The 16,513-nt window shown below is 46.9% G+C and overlaps 1 protein-coding gene across 3 annotated transcripts in view; it reads right to left on the bottom strand.

Annotated features, from left to right (window-relative positions):
* The window catches only part of KIRREL3 (kirre like nephrin family adhesion molecule 3), a gene marked incomplete at both ends in the record, with an annotated part of 532,903 nt that overhangs the window by 290,363 nt on the left and 226,027 nt on the right, over positions 1–16,513 (bottom strand). The gene's annotated exons all lie outside the window — the stretch shown is intronic.

The raw sequence follows: 16,513 nt of genomic DNA, 5'->3' as shown, positions 1-16,513 counted from the left end.
TAATCTTGGAAGAAACGACGAATGAGACCCTTCTCTGAAGCTTGACTGAGACGCCAAGATGAAGGAGCCGGTAGAGGGGTGTGTGGTGCCTTGATGGAGCGGGGAGGTAAGGAAGGGGGTAGGGGTAGGGGACAGAAATGAAAGACCAATTCCTAATTCTTCCTCACCAGGCTCAGACAGATCCTTTTCTTGTTGGGAGCAGAGAAGGTAACTCTTGTTAGATTTACATGAAAATGAGGTCATGGTCCTTGGAAAAAACCAGACTCCTTGAGCAGAAGATGTACATTGTTCCATGAGTGTCCCCCATGGTATAACAAGTGACAAGGCTCTTGGAAATATTACCAGACAGTGCTTACTTTGGGGCTATGAGAAGAGGGGAAGTGGCAGACCAGGGAGAAGCTTTCACCACCAGGAGCTCATTTCTGCAGGCACTCAATGGAAAACCACCCCCAAACATTATGTAACGCAAGCCAACCTCTCTTCTCAACAGCAGGAAAAGGCAATTCAGGTCAAAGACAAGGCATTTGTGGTTATGCACAGGCCTCTTCTTTCTTCCCTAGTTTCTGACCTTGAGCTGTGCCTTCTCCTCATCTCCCCTTTTGCCAGTCCTTTGGAGCACAGATCCAAGTTCTAATCCAGGTCCCCCAGAAGCTACTCAGCCAACACCTACATGTGCATATGGATGTTAATACATGTTTAAGTTCATAGAACAGTATTGTTTGTTCACCCGTTGGCCCACTAGCTTCCATAGGGCAAGTGTGATGAGTCTTCCAAGGGCCTGTAATGCAGCCACATACTGGGCTCCCAGCTTCAGGTTCCCCATCAGAGTGTGTTGAGGGGGACAAGTGATGGTTTCTTACATCTAACCAGAATTCAACAAGTGCATCACGAATCTTCACAAGCAAACCCCTGGGAGTCCAAACAGAGGCCATATGAGTGGGGTGAATGGGAATGGTTAGCACCTGGGAGAGTTTAGGACCCAGGTAGGGATAATGGGATATTTCGGCAACCTGTTGTAGAATCTTGTCGGTACAGAGGAGAGATCAGATTACCAAATGTCTGCGTACACATCAGAACTACTCGGGGAGCACGTGAAAAACCCAGACCCTTGGGTCTTCACTCTTGGAGACTCAGATGTCCAGCATCTGGTCCTCCGCGAATTCTAATGCCGCTGCTACCCGGGAACCATGGAGTTCCTGTGCGGGTCCCATAGAAGAATTGGAAACCGAGGACATCTGGGTGACTCTCGCAACGCCATAAGGCTAGTGAAGGGGGAGGATGAGGCCGCCATTCTCTTGCTCCTTCCATTACTCCTAACTGCCCTCAATTAGCATTTCACTCACAGAGAACCTCCGGTCACACGTGGGCTAAGAGGGGAGAATTATTTAGAACACATGTGAAACTCTATTTACACCAAGCCTTAAAATGAACTTCCCATTCTCCAGCTTCAGCTTCCAGAATGCAACCTTAATCTAGTTCATTTGCATAAGCTTTAAAATAAGCCTTTAGAACAAATGTAAATGGATCTTCAAAGAACAATATTATGATGGGTTCAGTGTAAATGACTTAAAAACATATGGACGACATTTCTTGAGGATTTCCCAGCGAGTCGGGCTGTCTGTCTGTATGCAAGGGAGTTTTATTAGCAAGGCAAAACTGGGGGTTGGGAGGAGGGGGGTTTTCACGGAAAGATAATACATCCTAACCTCTCTAATTTATTTTCATGCCTCGGTGGGCTGGACTGTTAACATGGAATGGCCAACACAAAACAGAACCGAATGTCTTCATCAGGCTACACTTGGATCACAGCAGCAGCTCACAGCCAAAGCCATGGAACCCAGGATACAGATGTCAGAACCAGAAGCAATCAGGGGTTTCCCATTCGTCTTCTCTCACAATAAGGATGACAAAACCAAGGATCAGAGAGGGCAAGTGATCCATCAAGATCATGCAACCAGTATGTAGGGTAAAACACAGGTATGTCTAATTCCAAACTTATTTTTTTGAATACATCACCCAGCGGCTCCAAAATGATCACACAAGCGATTTCTAGAACCAGCGAGGCCCAACGCAGCTGCAGGGAGAGGTTACACAGGCAGAACTTTATCGATCAATAGCTTTGCCACATCCCTGCCACACTGGTTGCCGGGCAACATGGCTCCTCTCTGAAGAGGAAAGAAGTAGATCCCAAAGATGATGGATCTGCATGAATCAAAACCCAGTAACAAGGTACTTGCGGGTCAAAGACTTGATTTGCTGTGGTTTGGAGTTTCTAGGTCAGCCACTCAGAGTCTGTCCCCTGCTCAGCTTATTGAAGATGAGGTCCTTGAGAAGGACCTCCTCGGAGGAAAGAGTCAGGAAAACCAATTTAAGATCCCTTTAAGAGCCAGGATAGATGGAGATAGGGGCTTGTTTTTTGCTCACTGGTAGTATCTTACCTTAGCGCCGGGCTGACTGTGCAAAGCCCAGCCAGAGTGATTGCTTGGGGAGGGGAGGCAGGCTGCTAATCTTGGGCTCAATTCACTCCTGTGGGTCTCAGTTTCCCTTTTCATAAATCGGGGTGGCTGGATCTGCTTTTTCATATCCTTCTGCGGACAGGTTTTGGCTGGTAGCATAAGAATCACCCAGACTGGGACATCTGGGTGGCTCAGTTTATTAAGCATCTGCCTTCGGCTCAGGTCATGATCCCAGGGTTCTGGGATTGAGTCCCACATCAGGCTCCTTGGTCAGCAGGGAGCCTGCCTCTCCCTCTGCCTGCTCTGCCTGTTCTGCCTGCGGCTCTCAGTGCTTCTGCTCTCTCTCCGACAAATAAATAAATAAAATCTTAAAAAAAAAGAGAAGAAAAGAAAAGAAGAATCACCCAGATTATTTGTTAACCTAGAGCCTCTTAGGTCCCACTTTCCCTGTTGTGGTTCGGGAAGTTTGTTGTGGTGCCTAGTAACTGTTTCATTCATGCATTTGCAGGTGTTTACTGTGCGTGCAGGAGACGTTCTGGGCCCTGTGTTCGGTCCTGGGAATTTAACTGTCAGCGTGCACCACATGCAATGCACTATACAAGGCAACTGGGGTCCATAACTGTTCAAAGAAGAGTTCTTGCCTGGTGAATGGCAGTGCGGTATCACATACATGGGATTTGGTCCAAATCGGATCTGAATCGTTGCTTTGCCACTTCCTAGCAGTGTGACCTTATGTACGCGATTCCCCTGACCTCTTGGACTCATCTGTAGTGTGGGGCTGTAATCATGGCGCCGTCTTCCTAAGAGGGTTGTGATAAGAGATAATCGGGCTGAGTTGCTCAGCACGGTTCCTGAGCAGAGCCAAGGCTCACCAAGGGCAGGTACACACGAGAACGTGCAGGGCCTTCGGGAGTGTGGGGGGGGGGTATGCATAGGAGAGGGTGACACATACGCAGACAGGCACATGTGGCCTCCATGGGGGAGGTGACGTTTGATGGGGGTCCTCACGATGGGTAGGATTTCGACATGGAAAGGGGCCGAGGGCTAAGGAAGGCAGAAGTTGGGCTGGGGGAAATGGGGGAAGAGGCCAGTTGTGAAGATGAACCTGGGAAGCTGGCCTGGCAGGGAGGGTCTTGAGTGCCAGGCTAAGGAGGATGGCTTTTCTTTAGGGAAGGGACACACTTGGCATGGGTTTCTCTTTTGAAACACACAAACTGATTTTTTTGGGGGGTTAGGAGGGCAAAGGTTTTGATAAATATTTGTTGAGTAAGTGACTGAGATGTTGAGCAGGGAGCAGCCTTTCTGGAAAGTTCATCTGGAGATAGGCAGATTAGAGAGGATGGAAAGGAGGCTGGAGGCAAGGAGGCTGGGGTGGGAGGGCTGTTGTAATATTCCAGGGGTAGGTGACAGTCTGCAGGGCTAGAAGGGCAGGGGGAAGGTGACAGAAGTAGCATCATGCCTTGGAGACATACTAGAGGGGAAGGTATGAGAAGAGGCAGAAAACTTAAGTGTCCAGTGTGTGTATCTGGAAGACTACTGGGGCCAAATGGGCCATTAAATGTGGCTGAGAGAAAGACTCAGAGCCTTTCTTGACCCCCCCAGACAAAGCCAGGTCTCCCTGTCCTATGACCCACAGTACTGGCCATGGTGTTTGTAGATGGTAAGGACTCCATAAACCCTACTCTTACTACTATTTTCTATCAACAACATTTTCAATCTGCTCTTCCTGCTAGAATGTAGGCTTTAGGAGGGAGGTACCATGTCTGTCTGGTTGCTTGCTGTGACCCCAACACCTGAAATCATGTCTGCCATGTAGTAGACATGAAATGAAGGTTGAAAAAAGTTTCTTATGGGAAGTAATTGAGTCTGTTCGAGACCTACTTGGTCGAGGTGGTAGAATCCATCCTCGTGGAAATGTCCACCGGGCAGCTGAATATTTGGGCTAGAGGGTCCAGTTTCAAGGGGGAGACCCCTGGTGACTAGTGGGCACCTCTATCATCCCTGACATTCACCCTGACTCTGACCAACCCCCTGAGAGGCTCTCAGGGATCCTCCCTCAACATCACCCTCCCACTTCCCAAGCCCTGTATCCTGGTTCCTCCAGACTCTTTGAATTTGAGCAGCGGTGATATCCCTGTGATACAGAATGGCCTCTTTTGCCTAAAGAAAAGCACTCTGAAATTGCGGGCCTCCAACTGAAGCTTTGAGGTGCACCCTATAGCAATTCAAAAGGAAAAAAAAAAAGAGAGAGAGAGATAAAGAGAGAGAGAGAAGCCTGAACAATTTCCTAGCTCATTAAAAACAGCATTTGGCTCACTTTTTGACATCTGAAAAAAAAAAAAAAAGACAAAGTGGAATTTTACAGTGTGGTCACATGAGCTGAGTCCAGTGAAACATGACCAATGTGAGAAAAGAGAAAAGAAAAGAAAAATAAAACAGGACAAAACAGAACACCCAGACAACTGATTGCGTTACAGCAAATACTTGGTACATCTGCCATGGCCATTCCCGGGGGTTCTTTGTTTCTACCCCCAAATCCCCAAGACCTGTATGAGAACAAACTTACTGGAGCTCGAGCAGATGAAAAAAAAGGACCCAGGCAGCCTCAGGTGGTCTAAGCAGTGAACTCCCCCTCGATGGGAGTCTGGAGAGAAAGCTGAGCCCGAAGGGGCCCTCTGGATTCTTCCAGCCCCTCATTGCTTGACACAGCGTGGGTCTCCCTGGCTTTGGCACTCACCCCCATGATGCAGAGTTTGCTTGTATATGCAAGCAAAGAACCATTCAAAAGTTCTGGAGTCCAGGCCTGGTGTTGGATGCTGATGATCTTGGTACCAACCCCAGCCTCTCTCCTGAAAGGGATGCCATCAGAGGCCACCAGGACCAGCCAGAGCTCTGTTGGGCTCCTTTGTAGCCACTGTTGCTATCAGTCACCCTGCCATTCCTGTAGGGTTTCCCTCTCCTCTCCTTGTCCTAATTCTCCTTTGCTCTTCCTTGTCCCACTCCAGCCACTCTTTGTCAGGCTTCATTGCAGTTTTGTCTTCTTCTACCCACCCTGTAAATGTTGCTGGTCCCTGAGATTAGGTCCTCAGAACTTCTCTCAAGTTTGCCTACATTCTCTGTTCTCTTGCATTTATTTGGCAATTTTTTAAAAAAAGACCCTTGTATGTGTCAGGCACGGCACTGTGTATTTGGGGATATGAACATGAATGATGGGTCCTTGCCCTTAAGCAGCCTATGGTTTAGTGGAGGATCGGGTTCATAATATAGATACAGTGTGGTGTGATATGCCCTACAAGGTGTTACGGAGTGCCGAGGAGTAAGTGATCAACTCTGCCTTGTGCATTGGGACTGACTTTATACAGCAGGGGGGCATATGTCAAGACTCCCAAATTCATATCTCTGGCCACGATCTACCTCCCATCTTGTAAGCTCCACACTGGAGTTTCAAATGACTTACCAGATCTTTCCACTGGTGTAACCTTCAGCTACATCAAACTCAAGATTTTTTATAAAAATTGAACTCTACCCTCTGTGCATCACCATTACTGGCCAACTAGTCACCCAAGGGGGAACCTCCAAGTGATCTTGGACCTCTCTCTCTCCCTCACCCAACCACACCCTGAGAACTGTGCTGGAAGTTTGGACTTGCCTCCTTCTATGTCACCATGATCAGGTCTAGTTGTTTCTCACCTGGAGTATTTTGAGCTTTGCAGTCGCTTCCCAAGGCATTGGCCCCAATCCCCACTGCACTTAGGAATCACCCGGGGAGATAATTACAAGCATATTCTCCAGCCCCTCCAGCCTGAGGGGCTGGTTCACTGGGTCTGGACGAGGTCCTCAGATGGCTCCAAGGTGGGCGGTTCACACACACCATGGAGCGGTGGTGTCTCTCTGCCTTCAGCCCCTGTCCTGCTCTCATGTGTTCATGCTGCCACCAGGGTAAATTCTGAAACAGAGCCGTGCTCATGTCCTGCGTCCTTCACGTGTCACTGACTGCCTTCAAGAAAATGACCAGAATTCTTGCAGCATTCTAGAATCTCAAACTTCCCAGCCGGTCCACCCGACACAGAACTTGGGGTTGTGACTTCATCCCAGGCTAGCAAACCTCATCTCCTTACTCTGTTCCCACAAGCAGGGACTCTTAGCAAGTCACACAAACACTTGACACTTTAGAGCGTTGTGAAGATTCACTCAAATAATGGCAGCAGAGCTCTTGGCTCAGTATCCAGCATCTTTCTAGACCTCGATCCTAAAAGCTTTGTTATCTCACACCCTTCCCCAGTAGGCATTATGCACCCCAGTTAGGCCAGACCATTTACCATTCCCGGATTAAGTTGTGCAGTCTCATTGTCCACAGTCTGGATTGCCCTTCTCCAACTGGAAAACTCCTATTCATCCTTCAAAGGCCTGTTCACATGTTACCTCTCTGCAAAGCAGGGCTTTCTGCAGTGCTCAGTAGGAAGGCTTTGGATATCCTCTATTGTGGTATTAGTACCTCGTATGACCAAGAGGTGCATCTCCCTCAAGCTCTTTGAAACTAGAGGCTGTGTTATTGATTTTGGAATCTCCACACCTGGCAAAGTATCTGGCACGGGATAGATGCTCATTAAACATCGAGGGAAGGAATGAGTATGGGTGAGAGAATGGCTATGTGCAGAGAGTAGAGAAAGGACCCCTGCACCCCGTTCTATGTGCTGCTGAGCTGTTCTTTACAGAAGGATCCTGAGTGGCCCTTTCCTCTTAGATCCCCATGGTCAGCCGGAAGCCTACGTTAGAGCGAGGTGTTGCCCTGCTGCCCTGTCCCTCTGGCCACGGATGCGGCTTTCCCAGATGACTTTCTGCCCTCCTCTTTCTCAGTCTCCTACAGAACTATGCCGAGCACCGTGGCCCCCGTGAAGGGCTCCTCCATTAACAACTATTTCTCCTGTCATTGACTGATCTGCTCCTTGAGTCTGATGAGGTTGAGCTTTTAAGGCAAAAACAGCAAGTCACTGCAACGCTGAACTCTTTTATGCCCGTCCAGGTCTGGTGACTCCAGGGGGGTCCCCTTGACCCTCTCCTCCTGGGGCGAGATGCTGCCTCGGTACTTTCTGGCCTTTTGGACATGCGGACAATCTCAGGGTCTCAAGGCCCACTTCCCCTCACTTCCTCTTCCGATAAGCTGCCCCGGCATCCGTGGCAGAAGACAGTGTTAGCCCCAAGAAGCTGCGAAAGCAATAAAGGAACTAACTGTTTTCTAGGTCACTGCCTGATCGAGTCCCCACTTAAACAATAATCTTGCCTTTGCATCTGCAAAACCCCAGACTCAGGCCCCCAAAGGTTATTTCATCAATAATTCTTGAGCTTGCCTACGGGCAGAATTATTCCCAGCAGGCGTTTCAGGCCATCTCTAAACGGGCCCCATGGAGGGGAGGCCCCGAGTACTTAGGCAGGGGCCATTAATACCGCTGAAGGGAGAGGGTGGGGCAGGAAGGGCAGGCAGTGCCACTGGGAGGGAAGTGGGAGATTCTTCCAGAAAGGGGTCGGGGTGGGGGAGGCTACGGTGGCTTGGCCCTTGGTTGGGTACCTGCCGTTGGACAAGGGCAGCTACTGTCCATGTTAAGAAATGTGAGTTTAGCCCGGGGCAGGTGTGCCAGCCAACGTCTCTGACAACTGAGGCACAGAACCCAGCTCTGCTTGGGGTCTCTGCGGAGTCTGCAGCCTCGGGTTGCTCATCCCCCGCTCCTCTGCTGCTGAAATGGGCTTCTTTGATTTACTCAGTGTATTTACCAAGCAATTTGCAAGAGCAAGTAATTACTCCTCAGTTCATTGAATCATAGGTGGGAGAGCCGCTTAGGTCATCTTGTTTGACCTCCATCTAGCCTTCCTGGGCCTCCTTGGACTTGTGCTGCTATTAGCATTTAATCTCCTCTGCCTCCAGTCCCCAGGCTTCGTGGAGCACGGCCACCTCCCTTGGAGAGCCTGGGGCCTGTGCCCAGTTGCTTCCCTAAGCTCTGAACTTTCTACTGTTGTGCTTTCCATCTCCCGCGCCACGCCGAGGGCCACTGCACCTCGTCCTCCCGGCTTTGGAGCTGGTGATTAATTCCCTTACTTCATTTATACTGTTTTCATGGAGGTATTTATAGACCATGATTGTGTCCCCTCAGAGCCAGATCCTTTCTCAACTATATAAATTTGGCTCTCTCGCTCTCTCCTGATACGACTTATCTGCTAATCCCTAGAACATTTGTTGGTATTTATGCTTGGCTGAGACTTCCTACACCTTTGCTAAACGGCATCCACTGCTAGCCTTGTGCAAGTAGCCCATGCTTCGATACGCGAAGGGAACGGCTCAGCCCCCAGCCCCCCACACTCCCCCACCCAGCCCTGCCAGTTTTCTCTGGGGGACACCAGGGGCTGAAAACCGGGAAGATGGTACAAGGGAAGAGGAGGGGAGCAGATGGCTCATAATTCTATTAAAAGAGCATCTCCAAAGGAAGTAAGATCATTTTTCACGTGACTTCTTCAACAAAGTAGTGTTTTAATTCTCCCCCCCCCACCAAAAAGTCTTTCCTTAAAAAAGAAAAAAAAAATCAACAATTATTTCCCCAAGAAGGAAATAAAAGAGAATTCCCAAACAGACTTTATAGGGGAAGGGAGACAAATTAAGCGGAGGTTGGATTGGGGGGAAGGGGAGAAAGAGAGATGGAAATCATTGTGATCATTTCTATAACTCCACCCTTAATGTGCTCGGGCTGGCTGCTGAGGCTGGGAAGGAGTCTAGAATGATATTCATCAGCTATCTGGGCCATATGAGACCCTCACGTCTCATATGAGTCCACCCTCATTTTCTACATGAGGAAACTGAGTCAGGGCTATTTAGCAGAGTGTGAGAGCATTTTGGTGTCATGCGTCTTGGGTCCTAATACCTACTCATCTGTTTATGAGCTGTCCGGGGTCCTTGGTTAAACTTCCCAACTTTGCTGGGCCTCAGTTTCTCATTTGTAAAATGAAGGCTGTACTAACCACCATGGGGCTTACCGTGGAGATCGAAAGTAACGAATGTAATCAATCGGTCTTTGGTGCACAGTAGGCTTGGAATAAAGGCTCATTGGTACGAAGGCACAGAGCAGTGGAATGACCTGCTCCAGGTCACCTTGGTAACCCTGAGGCCAGAACTTGGGTGTTTCACTATCCAGCTCAGCACTTCCACTATGGGGTCACCTTCTCAGGATCTGCCCCATTGAACACAGTCCTATGCCTTGGAGGGGCCATGAAAATGCTCTCTATTATGACATACGGGCTGTATCAGTGCTTGATGTTCAAATGCATAAGTGCCCAAAGTCCGCACTGAGCATCAAGTGAGGTTAGCTGGGCAGAGGCCCTCCTATCCTACCGTCTTTGGAAACAAGGGCCCAGATCAGAGAGATTTGGCTGAAAGAGCTTTAGGAATGTGGTATGAACTTGCCAGTGAACGTAAACAGCTAGGCCTTTGAGAGGGCTCCTGGGCTGGACCAGAGTCATCAGCCCAAGCCAGAATGGAAGAAGTTCCAGGGAACATTTTGCAGGGAAAAAAAACAACCTATATTGGCAAACACTCTGCCAGGTGATTGATTGATTCTTTAAGGATTTATTTATTTATTTTGAAAGAGAGAGAGAGAAAGAGAGCACGCACATGTGAGCAAGCGTGACTAAGGGGAGGGGCAGAGGGACAGAGAGAGAATCCCAAGCTGACTGCCTGCTGAGCCCTGAACCTGACACGGGGCTTGATCTCATGACCCACGAGACCAGGACCTGAGCCTTAACCAAACTGGATGCTTAACCAGATGAGCCACTCAGGCGCCTCTCTGCTGGGTAATTTACAAACACGGCCTAATTTGACCTCCCTCTCCCCCTATCAGGAAGTAAGTATGTTTTTCACTTTCTAGATAAGGAAGAGGAGGCTCAGACATATCACATGAATTGGATAAGTAAGCAAGTGGCGGTGTAAGAATTAGAACCCAGGTCCTTAGAGAGTGAGGCTTATCTCTTTCCATTTTCCTGAGTGTTCTAATCAAATACTCAATGGCTATCACTCTAGAGACGGCTCTCATTTACATAGCGCCTATCTCTAAGGAGCTAAAAACATTTATAGATTTTTATAAATCCAATTAAGTTTGTTATCTTAAAATGATCTTGTCTAGTTTCTCCACATGGAGGTGTATACATGTGATTTGGATGGGGAAATCAATTTGGATCATTTAGACAAAACATATTTTATCTTCTGTCTGTGCCGTAGACCTTACCAAAATATTGGTGAACTTCCCCTTCATGTGGACAGTGTAGACGAGCTGCCTGAATGCGTTCCGTGGACCCCCGGGACTCAGGCCGGATGACCCTTCTACTCAGCTCATTCAATCCACTCCCTGAATAATCCACCGTCTTATTCTGAAAGGTCTTCAAGGACAACCACCTCTGTAAACCTCCTCCTTGTCTAACAATATTTCACAGTCAGAAAGTTCTTATACATAATCAGAATGTCTATTGCTTTGAGCGAACCACTTTTCCTTCTGTTCTATTCTTGCTGGCGACGGAGAACAGCTGGGAAGTTTTCAATATCTCTGTTATGAACTTGAAAGCTGTTTTAAAAACACTCTTCGAGTCTCTCTTCCGCTGGCTAAATAAACTTGATTCGTTTAGTATTTGTCACAGAGAGAGACCATTTTCTACACAACCAGCCCTTTGATAAGAGAGTTACAATCATTTTGGAATGTGAGATCTTAGGGGGGGCAGGAGGGACCATGGGTTAAAGAGCTGTGCACAATAATTATTACAATACCCACTGCAAGTGAATTCTCAACGAATGTTTTCATTGAGTGAAAAAGGGAAAAGAAAGAGCGAGAACTTAGTGCTAAATCCCAGTGTTTGTCTGAATATAATAAGAAAGCCAGAGAGGAAATAACTTGAAAGAGTAAAGTGAAAGAGGGTGAATAGAAAAAGAAGAGACAAAGGTCCATACTTATTAATTAGCATTTATCTGTAAGCCCATGTGGGTGAGTGCTATAGTCAGAATGGGAGTCTGAGAGCAAGAAAGAACTAGTTTCAAATCCCAGCTCTGCCTAGACGGTGATATGACCTTGCAAACATTACTTTAGATCTTTGTGGTTCAGTTTCTTCTTTTGCAAAAAAGAAAAAGAAAAAGAGAAATCACTGGGTTGGGAAGATGGAAACAGATATTGTATTTAAACATTTCCTAGGCTCATGGTAGGTATTTAAGATATTGTAGCCCTTATTAATTCTCTGAAGCCAAGTATCTGGCTAAGGTCATAGCCATGGAACTAGTGACGGTCTTTAGGAGCCTCCTGGCTTTGGGATTCCGTAGATTCCTCTCCTAAGGACTGAAATGATTACAAATTGTCAGGATTAGTTAGGCACTTGTGAGTTTAAGAGATCCTAGGTGCTAACTGGTTGGTGAGTTAATTATGTAGGTGTAGAATTAACATGATCATTACTGTGCTAATAATAATGATTGCATAATAGCATTATCCTTACAGAAGAATAAACCCACCGGGTATTGTACCTGGAAACGGACACGGAACTATAGAACACCGAACACTTTCAAGTTTAGGTACAAATTACGGGCATCCATTGTGTAAAGCATCATCATTGTTCTAATGATTAATATTTCCCCTGGCCCCCCCCAAAGGTTCACATGTCAAAGGAATGCAAATTCCATTTCTTCTGACAAAGAAATCGAAAGCCATGGATTCTCCTGGCTCTACCCCTGGAGGAGAACTCTTTCAAAGGGGAGATTATGAAAACGAGCAATTGGTTCTACATGTTTCCTTGTGAGTTTTAGGAGGACATGGGGCTGGAAGGGCAGTGTTGGAGGCGGTGAGGAGATACTGGTCTGGATAAACCCCCTTCTTTCTCTAAAACATGCATCCTTTGTTGAGGAAAGTAGCAATGAACTGCAGTATATCTAGCTTTCTGGGCTCTTCCTGAGTCTCTTGTGATGATATTAAATTCTGTGTTAGCAGAAAAGCCTTGAAGTTTCCATGTGGCCAGTGGGTATGAAGGCTGTAGCTGAGATGTAAACTCTCCACCAAAGGTTCTGCCTTCCGCCAGTCAATGTGGACATGAGGGCTTAGGGACATGACATCAGTGGACCCAAGAACAGCGTATGTCCAGTAAACCTGCTCTATAAAAGAAAGAAGAAAACAGGCAAAAAGGTTCCCAGAGGTATAACATGTTGGTAAACGTTTGCTTGCCTACTGTCTATACCAGAGAAGGCCTCTCAAATTAAAGTGACCCAGCATCAGAGACCAAAGCATCACTTGCTGCCTCAGAGGGTTTGTGCCTTCTCTGGCTCTCAGCAAGCTAGATTTTCCAGAACCAGACAGGAAGCTCCTTTAGTTATCCCAGGGAGCCAAAACCTCCATCCTAACCACAGGGACATAGGGTCCCCTTCCCGGCTGTCCACACTTGCAAAATTGCAAAAGGATGGTGGTGGTAGCTTACATCGTGTGTGTGTGTGTGTGTGTGTGTGTGTGTGTGTGTGTGTGTGTATGGTGGGGGGAGAGTCGGGAGGAAGATAACTGAAAAAAAGGGCAATTTTACTGTATGATCATTTTAAAAATGAAAGTAATTAAAAGACAACTGTGGAACATGAGTCTTCTCCCCATCTCCCCAGGTGGAATGTCTACAGATTTCATTTACTCAGTAACGACTCGATATTCTAATTTCTTGGACAGTGCAGACCCAGTTCAGATTATATGAAGACCTACCAAGGAGGTACAAACTAGGAGCATAGCCTGATAAAGCAGAGGGTTGAGAACCTGGGCCCTGGATCTGAGCTTCTGCCTCTCCTCCCAGTTCCCTGTATGAGGCTGGGCAAATCCCTCCACCACCTGTCTCTTGGTCATCAGATGGGAATCGTCACATCTGTTCCTCTCATGAGGCTTTATGCATTTTCATTACATGCTCGGAAATGATTAGATAGCAGGGTCCACAGATAGCATTAGTCTTAGCTATAATGGTCTTAATAAATATTTATGCCACCCCATAAGGGAGTACACGGTGTTGGAGGATTTGCTTGTATTCTTTTTAAGGCTGGGACTGAGAAATGAGGGTAAGAGCCTACCTTGTCACTATTTATCTTTCTTAGTTAACAATGTAAGATATATGAAGGCTGCTAAACAATTTGGTGGCAGAACATCATAAATGAAGTCTGTTTTCCCTGGAAACTGCATAACCATTTGAATTAATTTAATTTGAAATATCAAATTAAATTAAACTGTAGAATAATCCCCAAGGGAGAGCATATTTCATTTGCAATGTCTTTTGATAGAGTATTCCCTGCCAAAAGTTTTGCTTTGCATCTGGCTACAGATCTAAATTTATTGCATTAGCTTTGAGAAGACTTTTAATAGAAAGCAAAGATTAAAAGAAAACTTGATGGGAAATAAAGATGTTCAGTGCTGAAACCAGCATCCCAGGGACCTACCTCTCTAACTTTATGCTCTCTGTTCGCCTGTCTCTAGTCTTCAACTCAGACCACGTAGCTGGCTGTTTACTTGGAGAGCTTTCTTTTGATGGTGCCCATAAGCATGCACAGAACATTTCAGAAGGGGAGGGGCGATGTCTACTTGGTTTATGAGCTATCTAGTAGATAATGTCTTTACCAGATCCCGATGAAGGGGATCAACATCCTTTGAGAAGCAAAGCATGGGGATCAGAAATAAATGAAAAAATCCTCTTAGAAAGTCCTGGTGAGTCTGGGCATTTCGTGGTGTCAGGTGACTGTGCTGTGTTCTTGCTGAATTATCTCCCCCTTTTCAGTAGCCTCCCCTCTCAATGCAGTTCTCTGTTCAAGGTTTTGGGTCTACAGGTTGGTAGGAGAAAGCTGATGGCGAATCCAACAGTTTCCTAAAATACAGGTCACCTCAAATCACCACTTAGGAAATGACTGGTCTCTTTTTCCATGGCAAGACATTGAAGAAAATTGCACTGAGCAGCTGCCTAGAAGTTGATGCAGTGGGAATAATCTGTATCTTCTTCCTAGTGAGCAAATACACAGCAGGAGAGGCAGATGCGAAGGAATCGTGTTTGCTTGAAACAAACAAGCCTGGCCCTTTAAGGAAGGTTTGTGCCAAGTTTAAATTGGGCCCGGAGAACACAGATAAGAGTATCTTAATCAAATTAAAAAAAAAAAGAAAAAAAAGCATTAAGCTTTAATCTCCAGCACTTTAGTACCCTCCTAGTTTGTTTTAAATCTTGATTGGAAGAATTAGCTTGACAAGAAAATTAGTAGTAAGTCAATAAGCCTGTGGCCCAAAGATAGGGCCTTAAGTAACCAGAGGGAAAAGATTTTCTCCCAGCACCAGGCCCTGGCTGGGCCCTCTTACAGCCACAACCACGGGCCTCAGGCAGTCCTTCTTGGTCCCCGGCGCTGTGATGGGTGGGGAAGTTCATTATGATTTTAGCCATGAAGCCCCGAAGTGCAGGTAATCATATTTAAAAAGATAAGGAACACGACAAGAAAAGAACCCAGCTTCATGAAGAAATTCTAATTTTCAGCAGTCATGGGTAGAAAAATCAATACTGTTCTCTGATGCAAAATGAGAACTCGGCTTGATAAAACCACCTCCTCTCCCCGCTCTCTTTAAAAGAGAAACACACTAGAAAGTTTGGGGGGGTGGAAATCAAACAAGACAAAAAACAGCTAAGGAGAAGAAAACAGTCTGCACTGGAAAACGTCTGCATACTGAGGCCCCTCCCCCCTCCCCCTCCTCCCCCCACCTCCCACCTTGCCCCCAACTCACAACCCCATCCTCTTTGGTCCTGAGCATCAACCCCCCCCCCACCACAGGCCCTAATCCCAGCTCTCCCTGTCAAAATGTCTCTCCCTGACAGCTTCAAGTAACTCTTCTCCACACCACTTATTTGCAGTTTTTCCCACTCCCTCACTCCTACCCTGCATGTGTCCTTGCCATCTGCCATCCGCAGAGAGACAGACAGACAGATGGACAGACAGGGAGAGAGGGAGAGAGAGAAATAGCGCTACCCACCCGCCTTAATGACCCCGCCACCCAATCTGGGAGCCTAGCTGGGGGATATTACATCGCATTCAGTTGTTATCTTGATATATATATAAAAAAGTTTTGTTAATGGACTAGCAATGGAATTGGGGCTCTTTTATACTCTATCATAAATTTAGGGTAGCAGTTTTAGACATCCGGAGATTTCTGTTTTAATCACCGATTATGTCTTTGGCCAATAAAGCTCATATTGTTAACATTAATATATACATATTTATAGCTTGATGGAGCTAGACATAATTAAGTAGAAATGTTCACAATAACAATGATGGTAATCATTCAAAATAAGATTCCCTTGATGTTCTAGCAGCCTACGCCATCCCCAGCTCCGCTATGTAAATCGTGTGCCGCTGAGATGTTATTCTGCCCGTCCCATCGTTAAACGCAAACCCTCCAGAATGGTCTGTCAAATGCCATACATGGTCGACAGAATGACAGCGGATGTCTGAACTACTTTGTATTGACTGTCAACCAAGTTCTGAAAACTCCAGTTTTGGAAGAGCTCACGAGGAGGAAGGGGCTTCTCAGGAAATTACGGCAGACCCCCAGGAAGCAGTACCCTGTGGACGAGCAGGTCAACAGCTGACCAAGACCAAGCCAGACGTAGCATGGGTCCAGGCCCACGGAACGCCACTGGCATGATCTCACTTCCCTGGAAGAGAATGGAACCATCTGTCACGTTGGCTTCAGCAGTTAAATGCAACAGTCTCCCCAAGGAGGAGGGGGCTGCGGCTCTGTAAGTAGCAGGGGAGAAGAAATAAAAATAAAACCTCTCCTCTGGGTCAGTCTGACATCTGCCTTCTGTACCACCTCCAGTCCCTATAAGCCTGTGTAGCTTTCCAGCTCCTTGGAGCTGTGCACACTCTGAATTCGGTTTGGAGTATATCCACAAGTGTCTGCCAGATTCGCTGGTGGCATCCTGTGTTTTCTCCCCCCAGTTAGATTCCGAGCTTCTCAAGGTCCGTGCTACCCCTCCCTTGACTTCTACCCTCCCTGAGC

This window comes from Martes martes (assembly GCF_963455335.1).
Source record: "Martes martes genome assembly, chromosome: 10".
Taxonomy (NCBI): Eukaryota; Metazoa; Chordata; class Mammalia; order Carnivora; family Mustelidae; genus Martes; species Martes martes.
Note: the sequence above shows the minus strand (reverse complement) of the source record. Positions and strands in the feature narration are given on the sequence as shown.